The 22,500-nt window shown below is 36.1% G+C and overlaps 1 protein-coding gene and 1 pseudogene across 8 annotated transcripts in view; one reads left to right on the top strand and one right to left on the bottom strand.

The window, feature by feature from the left end:
• Window positions 1-22,500, top strand: part of LOC106873930 (protocadherin-18) — a 178,535-nt gene that overhangs the window by 92,950 nt on the left and 63,085 nt on the right. The gene's annotated exons all lie outside the window — the stretch shown is intronic.
• Window positions 18,077-22,329, bottom strand: LOC149132686 (uncharacterized; annotated as a pseudogene).

Genomic DNA, 22,500 nt, shown 5'->3' with positions numbered 1-22,500 from the left:
GTATATATATATACACTTACGCATGCATATATATATATGTGTGTGTGTTGCCAGTCCATGCTAGCATGGTAACGTCATGTTGAAGCAGCATTGATAATATAATGACATTTATGCAAATGCACTGTCACAGCTGGAATCAGATCATGCGAAACTATTTGCTAAAATTTCATTCTTATCCAAACTAATTTCTTAAAGTGAAATTATTCACTGGAATATAATGCTGGTACACTCTTGGTTATTTGCTTTTCCTCTTTCCCACGTTACAACCAATTGAGCGTGACCATGCTATAGCACTCCTTCCATGAAATAATTTTTTCTTGCTTTTTTAAAAAATTTCTGATATTGTAATAAAATATGAAAACACAGCCATGTACCCTGATTGAGTAGAGGTGTGTCTTGCTTAAAACATCAGCTATTATTGTTGTTTTCATGAGATACTGATAACATAATATCTCTTTATTCATTTTTGTTGTCTTTATTTCCTGATTCTATTGTTAGATTTAAATTTTGTTATTGAAAAATCATATATTTAGTATTAGATATTGAGATATATTCATGTTGAGATTTGCAATTTAGTGTATTACCAAATATTATCTTTAGGTGCATTTCTTTTTCTTTTTTTATTATTTCTTTTCTGTGGGTGTTTTTGGAGAAAGCGGATTATGCTTAGGAAAAATTAATTTGGTTGGCATTTGTTCTTATTCATAGATTACAGCAATTTGACTACCATTTTGGCAAAACAAGGATAGGCACAGGTATGTCTGTGTGGTTGAAAAGCTTGCTTCCCAACCCTATGGTCTTTGGTTCAGTCCCACTGTATGGCACCTTGGGCAAGTGTCTCTTATTATAGCTCTGGGTTGACCATAGTCTTGTGAGTTGAGAAATTGTGTTGAAGTCTGTTGTATACATACATGTGTGTGTGTGTGTGCACGCACACATCTATGTTTGTGTTTGTCCAACTGGTTTTGAAATGTCTACATGCCAGTAACCTAGTGTTTTGGCAAAAGCGAATGACAGAATAAGTATCAGGCTTAAAAAAAGAAGACTCTGTACTGGGGTTGATTTTCAACTAAACTCTTTAAAGCAATGTTCTAGTATGGCCACAGTCCATTGTCTAAAACAAGTAAACAATAATGAATAAAGATGGACTATAAGTGAATGACATTTGTTGTTAGAAAGATGAAAATAATGGTTTGTAGGGCTTAGATGGACATGGGTAATATGAGGTAACACTACTGGAATTGGAGCAAAGGGGTTAAATGTGTTAAAATATTTAGCTCTTTTGTCTAGCTCTTTTCGAATACAAACCCTTAAATCAACTTCAGGGATTGAATATATAAGTACTAGTTATATATGTATGTCATTTCAATTAATTATATCACTCACCTGAAATATATCAACTTTTAGAAATACATTGTCATTATCACTCCCATCATTATCGTATTCTGACTCTTCTGTGTTCAAATTGTGTCGAGCACCTCTGCTTTTTTTTCCATTGGGGTAAAGTACCAGTCAAGTACTAGGGCTGATGTAATCTACTAACCTACTTCCCCATAAAATTGCTGGCCTTGTACCAAAATTTGGAACTAAAAGTGGCATGCTGGCAGAATTGTTAGTATGTCAGACAAAATGCTTGTGGCATTTCTTCCTACTTGTTATGTTCTGAATTCAAATCCTGTTGAGGTCATCTTTGCTTTTCATCCTTTCAGCGTTGATGAAATAAAGTACCAGTCAAGTACTGGATTCAATGTAATCAACTACTCACCCCTCCAAAAAAAATTAAAGGCTTTGCCCCAGTTGTTGAAAGGAGGGAAACTGTAAAAGAGGGAGACCCAGGAAGACATGAGATGAAGTATTGAAGGCCAATCTCAAAACACTGAACCTTATGATGGAGATAACAGAGGACTGAGACCCACCCTCCACAACGGAATTGAAATTCTAAAACCAAGGTGCCAGTCATAGAAACCAAGCCAAAACAGGCTCCTGTCCAATCCATGCCAGCATGGAAAAACGGAGGTTAAATATTGATGATGATGATGATAATTATTATTTTTATTATTTTTCCATGATTTTTATAAAAACTATATGTTGTTTCAGCAAAAAAAGACCAGATATAAAGATAAGTACTGGTGGTGATTGCATCAAGTGTATGGCTTGTGTTATATTATTGCATAGTGATTGTGTATGTACTGTGTTGGTTTGACAACCATACACAACTTGGAGAGTTGTGCCCCCATACTTGACTTGAATTGTGTTGGTTGTATTATATTATCAGATGGTAGTTGTATAGAGCAGTCATAGACAACCTGCAACCTGCAGGATTTTCTGAATGGCATGCCTAATGAAAACTTACATCATTACTTTTAATAGTACATATATGCATGAGGCAGTAATAAATTCTTCTCAGAACCGTGAACTTTATCAAGAAAAAGGAAACAGGATGATTGGTGAATTTTTGTCCTCGAGAAGAACTGCCCAATGCAGCAAAAGTAAGCTCGGGAAGCTCAGTGTGTGTATGTATACATATCTATGTGTGTGTATATATAAATATGTGTGCACAACTGGACCTCACCCACTTTCTACCTCATATCATCTGTAACTACCCATCATCTGTAACTTCAGTTTTTCTTTGATGCCATTAACTTTACTTACTACCTGAAAATATTTCAGTTGCTATCCGTCTCTCATCTTTAATACTGTCCTCTCAACCAAAATCTTTACATTGGCTACCTTCATCAACCACCAGATAATCCTTCCTTCTCCACTGGTCCCTTGGTCTTGTGGATGAAGAGAAATGTTCATTGTTCCTTCATTTTGATGTTTATTTTTCTGTGCTGGACAAGAATTGGTTTTGAGGCAGGATTTTAAAGCTGGATGCTCTTCCTGTCATCAACCCTCACCTGTTTCAGGTGTGCGTTTTTTTTTATATTCCATCGTCCAAAAGTGCAGTGTAAGCAGTCATAATGTCAGTTCAGAATGTAAACATCACTACTGTTTAGCTCAAATTGTGACAAGCACACACTCACACACAATATATGTATATATGTATGTGTGTGTGTGTGTGTGTGTGTGTGTATTGGGTCATCCCATAAATAATACTGTTTTTGCAATTGGATGAACTAAAAGTCGGAGGAGTATGAGATAAACTACCTGCATCAGCTTGCTATAAAAGCAGGTAATAATTGTACCTTGTGCTTATTCTTAGTGCAAGTTTTGAAGAGTGAAGTTTGATTTTAAGTTATTTTTTCAAAGCTATAATGGAAGTGACAAAGGGACATATTCAGCATATTTTGCTTTATGAGTTCAATAAAGGCAACAATGCAATGGAAAGTGTGAGGAATATTAATGCAGTATATGGGAGTTGGACAATAAGTGTAAGCCAGTGTCAACAGTGGTTCCAGAAATTCCAAGTTGGAAACTACAGCCTAGAAGACAAGCTTCATCCTGGAAGATCTGTAGAGCTCAACAAGCATGTCTTGCAAACCCTGATGGAACAAAATCCCATTGTAACTTTTGAGGAACTAGCAGAGAAGCTTGGATTTAGCCATTCAACCATTCATTGACACTAGTGCTAGAATGAAAATGACCATCTTTGGTTTCAAGACAAAAGGTGTTCTTCCATCAGGATAATGTTCAGCCACATATAGTGAGGATGACATTCCAAAGGCTGGAGCAGTTTGAATGAGAAACCATGCCACACCCACCATATTTGCTGGACATTGTCACATCTGATTATCAGTTATTCTGCAGTCTTCAAAATCATTTAGATGGAAAAATATGAATTCTGTAGATGTGGTCAAAACAGTACTGGAGGAGTATTCTTCATCATGGACAAGTGAATTTTGGAAGAGGGGCCTTGCAAGTCTACCAGATAGATGGAAGAGCATTGTAGAAAATGAAGGAGAGTATATTTTAGATTTAAAAAGAACTTTATCTTAATTTTGAAAAATAAAAGAATTATAAAAAAAACACATTATTTATAAGATGACCCAATATATATACATATATCTACATGCATACATACATATACCTTGACATACACAAAAGGCTTACTACAGTTTCATCAACCAAATTCATTCATAAGGCATTTGATATATTTTATTCATTTACTCTTTGGCATAAGTATTTGACTATAAAAGTGAATCTTTATCACCTGCAGATTTTCCATGAGTATGCATTAGGAATAATAGTATCATAATCAGTAAGGCAATCACACACTACACTTGCAGTATTTAGTTATAACACTATTTGTTGCGTTTCATTATTCCAGAGTTAATAAACTATGATGACTGTGTGGCTATGAAGTTTGCTTCCAAACTATGTGATTTTGGTTCAGTTCTATAACAATGCATGGAACTTGGCAAGTGTCTTATACTGTGGCCCTGAGTCAACCAAAATATTTACAAGTGGATTTGGTAGACAAATGAATCTTTGTATGTCTTCCTCTTTGCCTTGTTATTGTATGATGACTGTTATTGCATGATGTCGCACAGGTGGTCTTACCGATTTTTAGTCTTCCACAAAAACATGTCCAGTCATGGGGAAATATTACCATGTTTGAAATCAGGTAAGGGACATCCAGCCATAGCAAATTTATTTCAATGAATTCCATAGGACTCCTGCAAACAAGGAAAAGTGGACATTAAAATGATGATGAATTGAATTTGACTGGATTGACACATTGAATAGCAAAAATTTGTAACCTTACACCAATTTTAGAAATGGAAAAAAGGCATCAGTCAACAATTAGTTCACATATTTCATTATATCCCTGTCTTAAATTTGGAGGCTTGTGTAGCAGTAAGGAATTATTATTGTTGTTGTTGTTATTGTTATATGTTTGGCTTTTGCTTTGTATTTGTACAAGTTGACTCCAAGTCTCACCCAGTGACCTCAAGTTAGAAGTTCAAGTTGGTATTATGACTAGGGTGCCATGCTTTAGGTTTTGCACAGAGTATTGTTCTAGAAACTGTCTGTCAAAACAAGAAAATTAAAAGTTTGTTTTAAAGATAATTTGATGGTAAGATGATAGTGTGATCTTAAGATGACAGTACAAGGTGTTTGCTGTTATGTACATTTAAAAGTACTTTTGATAAAGTTTACAGATTAAATTGTCTTTTCTTTGGAATCACAAAGACATTATTTTTCATAGGATATGAGCAGTTCTTATGTGCACTATGTTTTGAATTTCCTGGTATCTGAGATAGGTAACAATCAGCCCCTTTTGCTATCATTCCTAGGTCACTTATGACAACAGTTGTTGTTTTGAGGTTTCACATTTTACTAATTTCTATTTCAAGATCTTTATATTTGCTCAGTTTTTGGTAGGTTATGACATATGTGTTTATGTCGATTGGGACAGTTATATCAATGAATAGGTATGATTTTTATCTGAAATCCTTCTATATAATGTCTGGCATATTTACATCTATCTTTCTGTCAGTTTGAACAGTGAAGTTCCAAAGGAGTGAAATGTGATCCTTTTCAAGCACTGTTCCCACCAGCTTTTATCATGGGGCAGGGCCAGGTCTTTACAAATTAGCCAGTGACTATACTGTGCTGTTCTATCATGCCTGTTGAGATACTCTGGAGGTGAAAGAAGGCTGCACATGTTGGGCTACTGCCATTCTTTGAGATGTTGGCCTGGTAGTTTCATGTAGGTAGGCATTGATCCTGGGCTGCTATGATTTCTTCTTCTTCTTCTTCTTCCCCCCTCCTCCCCCTCCTCCTCCTCCTCCTCCTCCTCCTCCTCCTCCTCCTCATTATTATCGTTATTATTATTATTATTAAGGTGGCAAGTGGCAGAATCATTAGCACACTGGGTGAAATGCTTAGCAGTATTTCGTCTGTCACTACATTCTGAGTTCAAATCCCATGAAGGTCGACTTTACCTTTTATCCTTTTGAGGTTGCTAAAATAAGTACCAGTTGAGTACTGGGGTAAATCTAATCAACTACCCCTCCCCCAAAATTGCTGCCCTTGTGGCAAAATTATTATTGTTGTTGTTATTATTATTATTATTATTAAGGTGGTGAGCTGGCAGAATCATTAGTATGTTGGGCAAAATGCTTAGCGGTGTTTGGTCCGTTTCTATATCCTGAGTTCAAATTCCGCTAAGGTCGACTTTGCCTTTCATCCTTTCGGGGTCGATGAAATAAGTATCAGTTGAGTACTGGGGTTGATGTAATCGACTAGTCCTCCCTCCCCAAATTTCAAGCCTTGTGCCTATAGTAGAAAGGATTATTATTATTGGACAGTGTGCTAGCAGAATCTTTAGTGCATCCAGACAAATACTTTATGGCATATCTTCTGGCTAATCTTATTCTGAATTCAAATTCCACTGAGGTTGACTTTGCTTTTAACCTTCCAGAGTCAGTAAAATATATACCAGTGGAGCACTTGGGACTTTTGTAATCAACTTAACCCAATCCATCACCCCAAATTGCTATCTGTGCCAAAATTTGAAATCATTATTATTATGGGCAGCAGTTTGCAGAATTAGTTGAATTGTGGACCAAATGTTTTGTGGTATATATTTACAATATTCCATGCTCTTAGTTCAAATCCAGCTGAGGTTGTCTTTTTCTTTTTCTTTCTTTCAAAGTCAGTAATTTGAAATACTCTTTGAATAGCAAAGACAACCATTGACCACACTTTCTTCTTAAGCATCCCCAAAACTAGTAACCTCGTTAGGTTACCTATGTGAGGAAACATTATTATAGATACAATAGCTCTTTGGTTAATGCTAGATTTCTAATAACATGGTCAGAAGCTTAAATATAGCTCTGGGCAATGTGTTGAGTGTGTTGACAATGCAATGTTGATCTAACTAGAGAAACAGGAATTAACTGGTTTGTGATTTACATTATGGTTGTGTAGTTAGTAATTGGAAGGGCATCCAGCTGTAAAACACCATCCTGTTTATTGCATTTTTCTCTCTCTCTATCTCTCCTACATATATATAAGTATTAGTTTTTTGTAACTTAATGCAATAAAATGTTACCTGATGATCCATTCTGGTTAAGCATCTAAATGCACTTGGAAGCACAGTGCAGGGTTCTAGGCCAACCATAATTGTGAAACGGGTGTAGGAACTAATGATATAAACTTGTTTACCATAAGAGGTAGTCGATAGCTTCCGCTATCTGGGCGACCAAGTTAGTAGTGGGGGTGGGTGCGCTGAAAGTGTAGCTGCTAGAATAAGAATAGCCTGGGCAAAGTTTAGAGAGCTCTTACCCCTGCTGGCGACAAAGGGACTCTCACTCAGAGTAAAAGGCAGACTGTATGACGCATGCGTACGAACAACCATGCTACATGGCAGTGAAACATGGGCTGTAACTGCTGAGGACATACGTAAGCTCGCAAGGAATGAAGCCAGTATGCTCCGTTGGATGTGTAATGTCAATGTGAATACCCGTCAGAGTGTAAGTATCCTGAGAGAAAAGCTGAACATTAGAAGCATCAGTTGTGGCGTGCAAGAGAGACGATTGTGCTGGTATGGACATGTGGTGAGAATGGAGGAGGATAGCTGCGTGAAAAAGTGCCACACCCTAACAGTTGAGGGAACCCGTGGAAGAGGTAGGCCCAGGAAGACCTGGGCTGAGGTGGTGAGGCAAGACCTTCGTACATTGGGCCTCACCGAGGCGATGACTACGGACCGAGACCTTTGGAAATGGGCTGTGCGTGAGAAGACCCGGCAAGCCAAGTAAGATCGTTGCCAGTGCCCCTGGACTGGTTCTTGTGCGGGTGGCACATGAGATGCACCATTTTGAGCGTGGCCGTTGCCAGTACCGCCTGACTGGCTCCTGTAGGATTTTCGAGCGAGATCGTTGCCAGTGCCCCTGGACTGGCTTGTGCGGGTGGCACATAAAAGACACCATTTCGAGCGTGGCCGTTTTCGTGCGGGTGACACGTAAAAGCACCCACTACACTCTCTGAGTGGTTGGCGTTAGGAAGGGCATCCAGCTGTAGAAACTCTGCCAAATCAGACTGGAGCCTGGTGTTGCCATCCGGTTTCACCAGTCCTCAGTCAAATCGTCCAACCCATGCTAGCATGGAAAGCGGACGTTAAACGATGATGATGATGATGATGACACACACGCGTTTATATATATATATATATATGTATATATATAAGCACACACACACACATGCACTTACACACACATGCACACACACACACATCCATTTTTATCCTTCTCTCATTGTTTTTGTATATATATATATATATATATATATATATATATCTACACACGTGTGTGTGTGTGTAAAAATATGTGTATCACTGTTTCTGCTTGAAGCATATAGGCATGGCAGACAATGGAAAAGAGAAAACTAGATTAGATTTGTTTCAAAGAATTATTTTGGAGCCTAATGTTTCTGGAGTTGAATTCTGCTGCTTCTGTTCTTTTCTTTTTATGTGTGCATACATATCTGTATGTATGTGTCTGTACAGATATGTACATGTATATGCATATATATAAGTATATTTATCATCCTCATCATCATTTTACTTCCACTTTCTGTGCTGGACAGATCATTACGATCTGATCTACCTCCCATTAAGAACTGCTGCTCTCGAAAACTAGGTGCTTATATGTGTCATTTGGCTTGGACTCTATGGCTGGATACTCTTCTTAATGCCAACCACTTTACAGAGTGTACTGGTGCGTTTTTTTCAATGCATCTAAAACTAGAAGCTGAAAATTGTAGATGAGACATTATAACCAGACATATATATATATATATATACATACAGGGTGTTCCAAAAGTCACTGATGGGTTTCAATTTTTAATAACTTCCTTAACTTAACAAATAAATGCATGAAATTTTGATACAATATAAAGGACATAATGGAAATTAATATGCACAAGTCAAATTTTGCAACACATCTACATCACATATGGAAAATGACATTGCTTAGCCCTTTCGATACTAACACAGATGAAACCGCCTCTGGCTCTGTAGTACAAATGTCTTGTTTTCATATGTTTCGAATGAAAATCTTCCACCAAACCTTAGTCACAGTTTATGTTCCTAACACCAGCTTAATGGTAACTAAGTTATTTTACTGAATTCATTGTTATATTTAAAATTAATTGAAAGAAAGACAGAGCATCTCAAAAAAAAAAACAAATACGGTAACAAAAGGGTTAAATGGCAGCCATTTTCCGCTTTGCACAACCATGTTCTTTCCAAAATTTGCACAATAACACACTCAAGAGTTTCAGACTCCACTTCTCTGATTTCTCAGTTGCTGTTCTCCTTCAGTTGCACCAGGGTCTCCAGTTTGTTGATGTAAACCCTCTCTTTTAGGTATCTCCACAAGAAAAAATCTGGGCTAGTCAAGTCTGGAGTACATGAAGGCCAGTTGACATTGCCATAGCAGGAGATTATTCTCTCTCCATAACAACTGCATTGTTTCTCTTGCGGTATGAGTAGTTGCCTCATCTTGCTGGAACCATGTTTGAGGTCTACTTTGAATGGCCTTCACGTTCCCCAGACTTGACTGGCCTGGATTTATTTGTGTGGGGATACAGACTTGAGACCCTGGTGCAACTGAAGGAGAACATCAATAGAGAAATCAGAGAAGTGGGGTCTGAACCTCTTGAGGGTGTTATGATGCAGGTTTAGGAAAGAGCACATGCATGCAAAGCCGAAAATGGCTGCCATTTAAGTGATATAATTTTTCATATTTGATTTAGTGATGTTTCAAATTTGACTTGTGCATATTAATTTCCATTATGTCCTTTATATTATATCAAAATGTCATGCCTTCATTTGTTAAGTTAAGGAAGTTATTAAAAATTGAAACCCATCAGTGACTTTTGGGACACCCTATATGTATGTATGTATGTATATATATATATATATATATATATATATATATATATATATATATATATATATATATATATATATATATAGAGAGAGAGAGAGGTATAGATAAAAAAAAAACAAGTTAAAAATAATGGTCATTACATATTTTTCCTTTATTGGAGCAAATTTGTCATACAGCTGTTTCCAGTAATCATTATAGCTACAATACTGATAGGTTTATTCAAATTTGCTCCAATAAAGGAAAAATAAGTAATGACCATTATTTTTAATTTGTTTTTTATGTATCACTCTTTGTAAAAACTGGCTTGTCTGGAGCCTACCCATGGATTTACAATATAGAATTGTGATGAACCATAACCTTGGACCCTACCATAAGAAAACCTGGAGTTCCTCACTAATCTAAATAACATTGTTAGCCTAGTGTGTCAACGGAGAGCTTATGAAGTATTTTGTCCTGATTGATAATCCCCCACTATTAGCTCTGTTTTATATATATAGATATATAAATATATTCATTATGGAATCTTGTGTGGGCCCTGGCCTTGCCAGTTCCTCTCATCCTTATCATCCTATCTCTCACTGCTTTGAGGTATATACTTAACTTAAAGGAGTATAGGTAGAATATAAGAAGCATAGAGTGTACTTCATACACTCTACCTGTATTTCCCACTGGTTTTTCGTATTGACATCCATCATTCACCCTCTCTGTTTTTTCCATTTCTTGCTATCCATCACTCTGCTAGCCCCTATCCTTTCTAGTGCAGATGCTATGATAAGATGCACTCACTACAGTCTGATAAGTGTATGATTGTGAAGATCCTTTAGTCTTGTCAAAGACATAACCTTACAGGTGCTGGTGTCATGACAATTTGCATGCAGTAAAGAATATAACATAAAGTAGTTGGTGGTGGAAGGACATCCAACCACAGAAACCAAGACAAAAATGAAACATACAATCAAGTACAAATGACTTGTCCAACTCACACTAGTATGAAAAGCAGATTTTAAATTATAATTTTGATGATGATTATGATGGCAGTAATAATATGTGTTTGTGTGTGTGTGTACATATGTATCTTGAATGGGTCTTTTTGCCAAGAAAAATACATGTACTGGTTCTATTTTGCTTCTTTATTATTATTACTAGTAATCAAGTTAAGAAATTAACCAATTAACTAATCAATTGCTTGACTAATCATTAATTAGTCAGTTGGTTTTCAGAGTCCTTTTGTTGCTATTCACAAATTTATATCAATGATGTGTTGTGCCCTTTTTACTTCATGTCCATCACAATGTATCCTAACTGGATATTGTGAGAGGTGACAAAAGGGCTGTGACTAACCAGATGATTGATTGATTGATCAAGTGATTAGTAATGCAATCAGTTATTTAATTGATTAATTAGATAACTAATGGACTTATAATAAAAAAGAAAAGTGAAATAGAACCAGTGTATGTACTTGTGTACAGTCATTGACAAAATAACCCTTTATGGTACATCTGTTTCAATACATTTCACTTCAATAAACTTGCCAAACAAATGCAAAAACATATGTATACTTAGACATATTTTCATTCCTCTCTCTCACTCTCCCTCTCTCTCTATACACACACACGCACACACACACACACACACACATACCTACATACATATATATATATATATATATATATATATATATATATATATATATACATACATACATATCTGTATACAATGAAGGAACATGGCTCAGTGGTTAGAGCATTGGAGTTTCAATCATGTGGTTGTGAGTTCAGTTCCTGCACTGGGCCATGTGTTGTGTTCTTGTGCAAGAACCTTTATTTCATGTTGCACCAGTTGACTCAGCTGTAGAAGTAAGTTATAAACTTACAGGTGCCAAACTGTATCAGCCTTCACTTTTCCTTTGGATTACATTAGTGGTGTGCAGAGGTGGGGACTGGTATGCTTGGACTGCTGATCTTCCACAAATCATCTTGCTCAGACTTGTTCTTCAGAGGGGAACTTTCTTCATGCAATCTCATGGTTATTTGTGACCAAAGGGGTTCTTTTTACTTACATACATGGATATATATATATATATATATATATATATATATATATATATATAACAAATTCAACTTGGATAGGCATTTGTCTGGAACTGTATCAGATGTTGAAGGATTGTGGCCAGTTCTAATGATAATTCTTTCAAATAATGGCACAGGGGCAACAATCTTGTTTTGAGTGAGGCTATGTTGACTACAGTCCTCCTTCCCCCGCACTTCACTGGGACTTTATTTTACAAGCCTCTAAAAAATAGAAGACAAAGTCCACATCAGTGGTATTTGAACTCAGAATGTAAGAGACCAGAAAAAGATCCCATAAAGCATTTTGTCCAACACTTTAACAGTTCCTACAGCTTGCCTGAAGTAGTAATGATAATAATTTCTAGTTAAGATTTTCAGTCATCCAGTTTTCAGCTAGAAGATTTTTTTTCATAAAAAGTTCTGCTTCATTTCATAAATTTTAGAATTTGTATTTTATCCAAAGCTGTCTATTTGATTCACTTGCTTATGTTTTGTGAGCCAGCTGTATCATATGTTGCTCAAGTAGTGATAACAGTCCCTTCAAATTGCTTCATATATAATTTATATACATGCACAAATACATACATTTATCTATATACGTGCATTATTACCTATATAATATTTACATACATCATTACATAACTAATATTGCATAAGTAATAATTTATGAATATATACTCTAAAGTATTTTTAAAAATTTGAATTCTCTTAAAATCTCTTTAATATGTGTGTAGTGAGACATTCACGCTTGTTTTATATATTTTGTCATTCATATACATACATGCACACATGTACATACAGGCATACACACAAATACATATCTTGAATTAGTGCATATACCTCTATATCAGCATCTGTATGTTTAGCATGTTTTTTGTGTAGTATAGTATCTATATACATGCAGAAAAATACTTATATACACTTACTTTCATACATATCTATTTGTGTACATACTCAAATATATATGTATAGATCCCAGTACATAAACACATACTTAGAAATGTACTCCTCCACCCACATATGCTCAAACACACATATGCATACATACATACATACATACACACACACACATACATGCACACAAATACTTACACACACAAACATTCAGATACGTCTGCACGTACTGAGAACAAATTGATAGTATATGCTAGAATATGTTGCTGTAAAGGAAGAGTTGTTTGAATTTGTCAATAGATGCATATTTTTTTATTTATTCTGAGAGGACCTGTGGATTATAAATATTTCTGCCTATGCAATACTACTTGCTGCACATGGAGCATATATTTGTGCTGTGGAATATCAAGTGGATGTGTACCAAACAGGACATCAGATGTGTGCTATTGTACATATACAATGTACAATGTTATCATCATCATCATCATCATCATTATTATTATTATTATTATTATTATTATTATTATTAGCATATGTATGTGCTCATAAGGCTTTGTTTTGTGTGAACATTGTGAATATTGTACAAGTGTGTTGTTTATGAGTGTGTATTGCCCTCTCTTTGCCAGTGTGTGCATGTGATAGATTGCTTAATGAGATAGATGCATGTGTGTGTGTATATATATATATATGTAAGCATATGTACGTATGAAACATACTGAGAAAAAGTTGAAAGTGCATCAAAATTTTGTTATATATATATATATATATATATATATATATATATATATATATATATATATATATATATATATATATATATATACACACACATATGCGTGTGTTTGTGTGTGTGTGTGTGTGTGTGTGTGTGTGGATATGTGTGTGTATGTATGTGTGTATATATGTATGTCTGTCTATATATGTATGTATGTGTGCATATATGTATGTGTGCATATATGTATGTGTGCATATATGTATGTGTGTATATATGTATATATATATATATATATATGTATATGTGTGTGTGTGCATGTATACATATAGGTGTGTTTATTGTGTAATTAAAACATGCTTAACTTTTTAACCTAAGTAGAGAACAATTTTATTGAATGCACTTATATGTATGAAAATGAAAAATATAAAGATATGCCTCCACAGAATGAATGTTTATAGTTCAAGTGAAATTATATACGTATTCTTGGTATATAGAATTTATATAAACATATATAATAAAAAAGTGAGAAGGATGGAAGGGCACAAAGGAAAATAAGGAATCACATGTTGCTTTGTGTCTTTTGTATAGAAAATGTTTCAACTTGTATATTTTTGAGTTTTGAGGCTAAAAGAGATTTTCTTTGGAGTAAAGGAAAAATGCAATATATACTTAAGAGTCAACTTGCATTATGTTCTATTTATGTGGCGTATCCTAAGTGTTAAATTTTACTCTTAATTCACCTGAAGAAAATGATATTTTTACATCATGTAATATTTTTGTTCATCAGTAAAGAACACTTCTGAAACAGCTATAATGAACTTCAACCCATCTGTGTTATTGTTCATATATATATATATATATATATATGTGTGTGTGTGTGTGTGTGTGTGTAAATATATATGTTGGGGTTATGACTTTTTCACAACCTAATAACCCTACATTGTAATAATTTCATATAAGTCTGGGAACTAACATTTATTTTGTTTTGTTTGAACAAAACGTCACTCCCAAATTAAGAAATCTAACACCACTTTTGAACCAAATCATGCAAAATTCTGCTCAAGTTTTTACCAAACTTGGTTTGCTGACTCAATGCAATGTAGAAATAGTATATCTGAAACTGTAACTTTCTGGTTGAAGTAGTTTCGGAGTTATGGGCCTTTTAAACTATAATCACTAGGTGGCACTAGATTCACACTTCAGTATTTCCACTGTCTAAATCCTTGTAAACACAAGAGAGATGTGGAATAAAAGTGTATTTATACATTTTAAAGATTACTGAATTGAGATTGCTCTATGAATAGGTTCAAAACTAGTCTATTTTAAGACCGAGGTCACTACAAGCATTCGATCATCATCATTGTCGTCGTTTAACATCCGCTTTCCATGCTGGCATGGATTGGACTGTTTGACTGAGGGCTGGCAAGCCAGAAGGCTGCACCAGTCTACAATCTGATCTGGCAATGTTTTTACTGCTGGATGCCTTTCCTAACGCCAACCACTCCGAGGGTGTAGTAGGTGCTTTTTACATGCCACAGGCATGAGGGCCAGTCAGGTGGTATTGGCATCAACCATGCTTGAATGGTGCTTTTTACATTCCACCGACACTGGAGCCAGTCAGGCAGCACTGGCAATGATCACACTCAAATGGTATTTTTTATGTGCCACCAGCATCGGAGCCAGTCAGGCAGGACTGGCAATGATCACGCTCAAATGGTGCATTTTATGTGCCACCGGCACGGGACCAGTCTAGTGGCACTGGTATTGACCACACTCGCATGGTGCTTTTTACATGCCACCGGCACAGGTGCCAATCAGGCTGTACTGTCATTGGCCACGACAATGACTTCACTTGCCTCAACAAGTCTTTGCAAGTGCAGTTTATTGCCCAATGATTGAAGGGCACTCCTAAATGAGCCGGTTATGCTGCACTGGCATAGGCCACAGTTAAGGTCTCACTTGACTTGCCAGATCTTCTCAAGCACAACATATCTCCAAAGGTCTCAGTCACTTGTCATTGCCTCCATGAGACCCAACGATTGAAGGTCGTGCTTCACCACCTCATCCCAGGTCTTCCTGAGTCTACCTCTTCCACAGGTTCCCTCTACTGCTAGGGTGTGACACTTTTCCACACAGCTGTCATCATCCATACACAACACATGACCATACCAGTGCAGTCATCTCTCTTGCACACCACATCTTTATGCTTCTCATGTCGAACTTTTCTCTCAGGGTGCTTACACTCTGTCGTGTATGCACACTGACATTACACATCCAGCGGAGCCTACTAGCTTCATTCCTTGCAAGCTTAGGCATGTCCTCAGCAGTCATGGTACCTTTTACTCTGATTGCAGACCACATTACTCACCTATGACATCACAATTCTCTCTCACACACTGTTTTACAACATGAAAACCTTCAAGTCTTTGGTCCTCATGACTCAGAACACTGGCAAATTTTTTCTTATCTGCTTCCCCTCTGGCTAAGTAAACCTGTCTCCTAGCTTCCCTTCTGGCAATCTGATACATTTCCCTGCTTCCGCCGTTCTTCCAGTCCTTCCATTCCTGTTTCTTTTCCCTAATGGCCCTGTCAACTACATTGTTCCACCACCACTTTACTTTGGGTCGAGAGGGGACTTTGTACTATCCACAGATCTGGCCAGTAGCGCTCAACAGGTTGTCCCGTAGGAGCCTCCAGTTGTCTTTCACATCATGTGATGCTGTATCCCCCTCTATTTCATTAAAAACTTCAAGTAATACGTCTGTAAATCTCTCTCCATTTGCAGGATCCTTAAGCTTCCAGACCCTTCTTCTCCATGCTGGTCATCTTTTGGGCATCATTTAGCCCTGATCCTGAAATCGCTAACTACTAATCTATATTATGGGGAGCATTCTTCACCTGGGAAGGTTTTGGCATTTATAATTAGCCATCTTTCCCGTTTCCTGGTGAGGATGTAATCAATTTGACTAGTGTGTCTACCAGATCGGTAGGTGAACAGGTGACTGGCAGGTTTCCTGAAGTTAGTATTACAAACTATAAGATCATTTGCATCGCAGAACTCTAGCAGCCTGGTTCGCTCCTCTTGTGGGAACCAAAACCATAGCCTCCATGTACGCCAAGCACCGCGAAACAACCAAAAAACACAGGCTGCTGGTATGAGAAAATATTAATGATAATAATGAGATAGAATTGGGCATTTGTATTCTTAACTAGAGCTATTTTTAACTTTATGGGTTTAATTCCAATTTTAAATAACTGTTTAAGAAAAAGGGTGTTGAATGTTAGCAAATGTTTAAACATACCAAAGAATTAATATGTTTTGTTAGATAAAATAAATTGAAGCTAAAGTTTCTCCTTCTTTTTACAAACATCATAAAGATCTTGAAGTCACTTGATTGCCTGTTCTGCACTCTGATTTGTTCTTGGAATTTCCAATTTTGATGGTTCTCAACTCTAAAAGTTTTTTACCGAGTTCAATGACTTTTTATGAACTTGCAGGCTACCACATAACTTCTGATAATCATGTGCATTGAACATTTGGACAGTAAACCAAAAATCTGCCCAGCTGTAAGAGATGAATTGACAAACATTGAGAAGCAAAACTCTTCTCTGGTAGAAGAATAAATGCCAAAAGAACTAGTATTGCTCAAGAATTCCATCTTGCATTACTTAAGTTGGGGTATTTTTTGAAACTTTACAGTCTGAAATTTGTTGGTTTCTTCAAAGAAATGAAAAACTCTGGTCAAATGAAATAGAAATTTCATGTCATCTCGTCATCCTGCTGATTCAGTAATCTTTTCTTCACCATTGTTGAAATTAACATGGAGTTTCTCGTAATTACTTAGAAGCTTGGTATGAATGTATATTCAATATTGGGAGATGATTTTTTTTTTCTCCAAGTTCGTTATCCATTACAACATGAAGAACTCTATCAAAGATATGATGCTGACAAGCAATAAATTGCAGTTCTTTCAAACCCTTTTGAGCAAACAGTCTTTGCAACTGAATGACAATGCCATTTCTTTCCCCAATGTTCACACTTGCTTTATCAGCGACAATCATCTCTACACAGTTCCATAAATTGTATTCATCTAAAACAGCTGTTATTCCTTTCACAACAGTATCAGCTTTTCCAGTTGGTAATTGGAGTGCTTCTAACTTAAATTCTGTCTGTTCATTCTTTTAAACTAAAACTTGATATTCTTGGTCATCAATATGTTCACTCTCAAAATGTAATGACCAATTTTCTAAGTTTAGTGTTTTCTTCATTTTCTTATTTAGTTTAACAACTTCTTTGATAGTTGATCTTTAAATACCAGATTGGGAAGGAGTCTCCATGTTGATTCCATCTTGAGATAATTGTCGACAAACTGTTGCTGCTTTTTGCATTGATAGCTTGGAAGATATTACTAACTTGGTTGCAGTTCCAGTTTTGCTATACTTCCTCCTTGTTTGTGTGGATTCTTCATCTGATTTTTCGGACTCTTGTTATTCACTTTCAGTCTCTGCTTTAGACGTTGATGATGACACTGGAGTTGCTCTGCTTGAAGTTGGCATTAAGGACACTTTTCTTCTTTTGGATGGATAGATAGTTTTGGAACTGGCTGCCTTTCCTGTTGCATGCCCAACCTGTCCTTTGCTTTCAATTTGAAGATAATATAGCATTCTAATCTCACTGCACAGCCATTCACCATTTTCCTTTGTGATGTCAAAAATTCCTTTCAATGAATCATATTTTCCTCATTTTACACATTTATCATAGGTATTCAACACTTTATCTACTTTTGCTTGTACATGTTGAATTGATAATTATGGGAAATTTAATTTCTTTTCCCATAGAAAAGTTACTTCCTTTGAAATTTCCTTTGTTCTTTCTTTTCTTCCTTTGATTATACCTCCAAGGAACAGGTTGTGACCAACAATTTGAAGTTTTATTGGTATCCTGCAGTTGTTTTCTAAAGAATGCTGTTCTAGAGAAACAGGTCTTCTTTTCCTGTGTGAGTCTTGAAACTGCACGAGATTCTTCCAGATTTTTCTGTTTCTTTGAGTGACACAAGATACTCTAGTTGGATAAGCCTACTATTCTGAAAAACGGTTAATATAGTCAGAGTTTTTAATGTCACAGAAATAAAAAGGAGAGGAAGAGGATATTTCCTAACGTAGGGCCTAAGTGGTAACGAATTAAAAGCTCTATAACTCCTGAACTACTTAAAATTGAAAGCTGAAATTTGAGATATACTGCTTCTGCATTGCATTAAGTCAGAACACCAAATTTGGTAAAAACTTGAGTAGACATTACGAACCCCACCCCACTTAGAATCTTGCATGATTTGGATCAAAAGTGGTGTTAGATTTCTTCAGATGGAGGTGAGGTTTTTTTTTAAAAAAAAAACAACTTAAAATAAAGGTTATTTTCCCTACTTATATGAAAGTGTTCATTGACTTTTGATAGAAGAAATTGCTTACTTCCAAATAAAATCAAAAAGTCATAACCCTAATATATATATGTATATGTGAGTGTGTGTGTAAATACACACACACACACACACACACACACACACACACACACATTCTTACCAAAATGTTACTGTGTATGTACACACATTTCATTTTTACAATAATGCACAAATATTTGTATAAGGTATGTATAGCTATATGTACATGTGTGTGTGTGTGTGTGTGTGTGTGTGTTTGTTTGTAAGACATTAAATTTCTGTAGGCTACTATGTGTTTACATCTATAATGTAATGTAGTTCTGGTGTCCATGTGATCATCAGTTGTCCTCGGATCAGTCAAATGTTGGTGGATCCAATCTTTCCATAAATAAACATTCCTATCTCTGGTTCCCATTCAATCATAACCACTGGTGTCCCCGTCAAAATTTATAATTATAAATTTAAAACACTTTAGTAATTGAGTTTACATGACAAAGTATTCATAATTTTAATGTTTATGAGCTTAACATGTTAATAACCCTCTGTATATGTATAAAATAAGATACTCTTAATAGCAACAACATAAGTTTGAGTGATTGAATTCTGTGAGTTTTCTATGAAATATTGACCTCTAGCAAATTTGGACCTTGGTTATGCAGAAGTGCTCATACTCTGAATAAGTTCACTGTGGTGTATAAGTATATGAGTGTGCATGTGTATATAGTGGATTCATATGAGGATCTACCAGCCAATATTACAGTTGTTAGACTACCTACACAGATGATTAGTTTTCTGTGCTGAAGGCTTATGTAGGACCAACCACAATTTTGGGAAATGCTGATAGCAGAAATTTAGTGCACATGCTTGCCACAGACTGAACAATTAAATACACACCTGATTCACACAGACTGATACACATAAATGTCACTCGCCCCAGTGAGATTACCATGTGACTTGCAAGACCATGATCCATGAGAGTGGTGGCTTTATGCTGGGAAATAAGAGTTTATAGTGTAAGAAAAAAGGCCATGATAGATAAGGTTTCTTGCTGTGGAAGGAACACATGGTTCTACATATTTTAAAAGAGAAGGTGAGGGTGTGATTAGGGTGGAGCAGGGAAGAGATAAGAATAGTGGTGAAACATCTGTGTGGACCCTCAAGATATGAGATGAGTAGAAATGAATGGGGGAAGAGGAACCTGGGGACTGTTGGTGAGTGGAGGTTGCAAGAGTGTATGAGAGAGTGAGAGATGGGAAATGAGTGAGAGAGGATGAATAATGAAGGACAAGTGTTGAGTGGATGATAAGTATGGGAGATAGGGATAAGTAGGTGACAACTGTTGAGTTTGGGTAACGTTGAGAAGTGGATGTAGCAAATTGTAGACAGAGAAGATTGAAGTGAAGAGCAGCAGAATGGTAATGATGCAGTAGCTATGTGAAAGCTGATAGAGTGTTAAGCAGTTGGATAGGTACCAAGGGTGTGAAGGGGGAGAGAGAGGGACAGGTATCATGCATGGAGAAAGTAAGAGACTTATGAGGGTGATGAGATGATTTGGTGGCTTGCGTAGAGAAGATAATGCAAAATGTGACTGGAGAGGACAGTATTGAGGATTTGGGACAGATTTCAAATGAAATGATTCTTGGTGATGAAAAAGGTTAATAGCATCAAGGAAAAATTACAGTTAGATGATGGATTATAGGAGTGTCTTGAAAAGGAAATTGGTCAAAGGGCTCTATTGTACATACATTTATACACACTCAATGCTTCCAAAACTTGGTTTTACCAAGTTGGGCACTTCCGCACTTACATTTATTCACACACACACACACACACACACACACACACACACACACATGCACATTTATTGTTGTATATTTCCATTAAGGAAAATACACAAAGCCATAAAGTACCCAGCACAGTGAGTGAATGAATTACGAAATGAAGGACACATGACTACTTTTGCAAGAATCATTGTCTTATATACATACATACATACATACATACATACATACATACATACATATATATTCTCTTTTGCTTGTTTCACTCATCAGACAGCAGCCATGCTGGAACACCACCTTGAAGAATTTTAGTCATACAAATTGACCCCTGTACTTTTCTTTTAAGCCTGGTATTTATTCTATTGGTCTCTTTTGCTGAACTGCTAAGGTATGAGGACAGTAAATACACCAACACCAGTTGTGAAGCACTGGTGGGAGACAGACAGTCAGACACATACACATACATACATGCATATATATATATATATATATATATATATATATATATATATATATATATGTATATATATATATATATATATATATATATGACAAGCTTCTTTCAGTTTCCATCTACCAAATCTACTCACAAGGATTTGGTTGGTCCAAGGCTATAGCAGAAGACACTTGTTCAAAATGCCACACTGTGGGACTGAACCTGTGATCATGTTGTTGGGAAGCAAACTTATTACTGCACTGCCATGCCTATCCTTATATATATATGTATTTATGATGTTTGTGTGTGTGTGTGTGTGTGTGTGTGTGTGTGTGTGTATATATATATATATATTTATACACAAACACTCATATACTTGCTTATGTTTTTATGTATCGATGTAGTGTAATTTGTATATGACGTTATTTACATAAAACCTCTTCTAGAGATGACATGAATAATATATGCTATTTTTCACACTAGTAGCTGTTAATTCCAGTATTACATTAAATCTTTGCTTCAGGTCTCTTGCCTGTTTGTCTGATGTGCATGTGTGTGTGTGTTAGTGTGTATGAAAATTTGTATATGTAACTGTGTAATGTTACATACAGCATTGCAACGAAATCTTGGTTAACTTACTGCCCATCCATAGTTTATGAATATTATTGTATAAAACACCTGCTCATCTAGAACTGTGTCACATAAGTCAACAGCAATACACAAATAAAATGCTAATGGATTTGGCATTTTATGGTACCATATTTAAATCACTGAAACTGTTAATAAGTATGAAGGGAAGGGAAAAGGGAAAAAATAAAGCTTCATGTTCCAAAATGACCTTTTGTAATCCGAGTTTGAAACTTAGTCAACTCTTCATTCTGAGTTCAAATCCTGCTAAGATCAACTTTGACTTTCATCCTTTCAGGGGTAATAAAAAGAAGTCCCAATTTTGGGTTGTGGGTTGGAAGAATTGTTAGAACATTGGATTGGAAACCTTGCAGTATTTGTCCTGGCTCTGTTTACTGAGTTCAGTTTCTTCTATGGCTTACTTGTTCATAATCTATAGCTGAAACTAGTAGATTTAATCCATTGCCTTGTTTAGCATCACCACTTGAAACCTTGGGTACATTTAACAGAGTCCATTCTGTTGCAAGCATTTGGACCAAGTCTATGGTTTAAGGATATCTTTCTCCCTCTCTCTCCCATCAACCAGACTTCGATTCTCTGCAAAGGATCATGGGCACTGCTTCTCCTTAAGAGAAAAAGAAAATGTATCTGCCAAAAAAGATATCCAGTTTCTCAACACACTGAATGGAATCAGTGTTCAA

Source organism: Octopus bimaculoides, chromosome 14 (assembly GCF_046866305.1).
Source record: "Octopus bimaculoides isolate indiv1 chromosome 14, ASM4686630v1, whole genome shotgun sequence".
Classification (NCBI taxonomy): Eukaryota; Metazoa; Mollusca; class Cephalopoda; order Octopoda; family Octopodidae; genus Octopus; species Octopus bimaculoides.
This window is presented reverse-complemented; position numbering and strand designations above follow the sequence as displayed.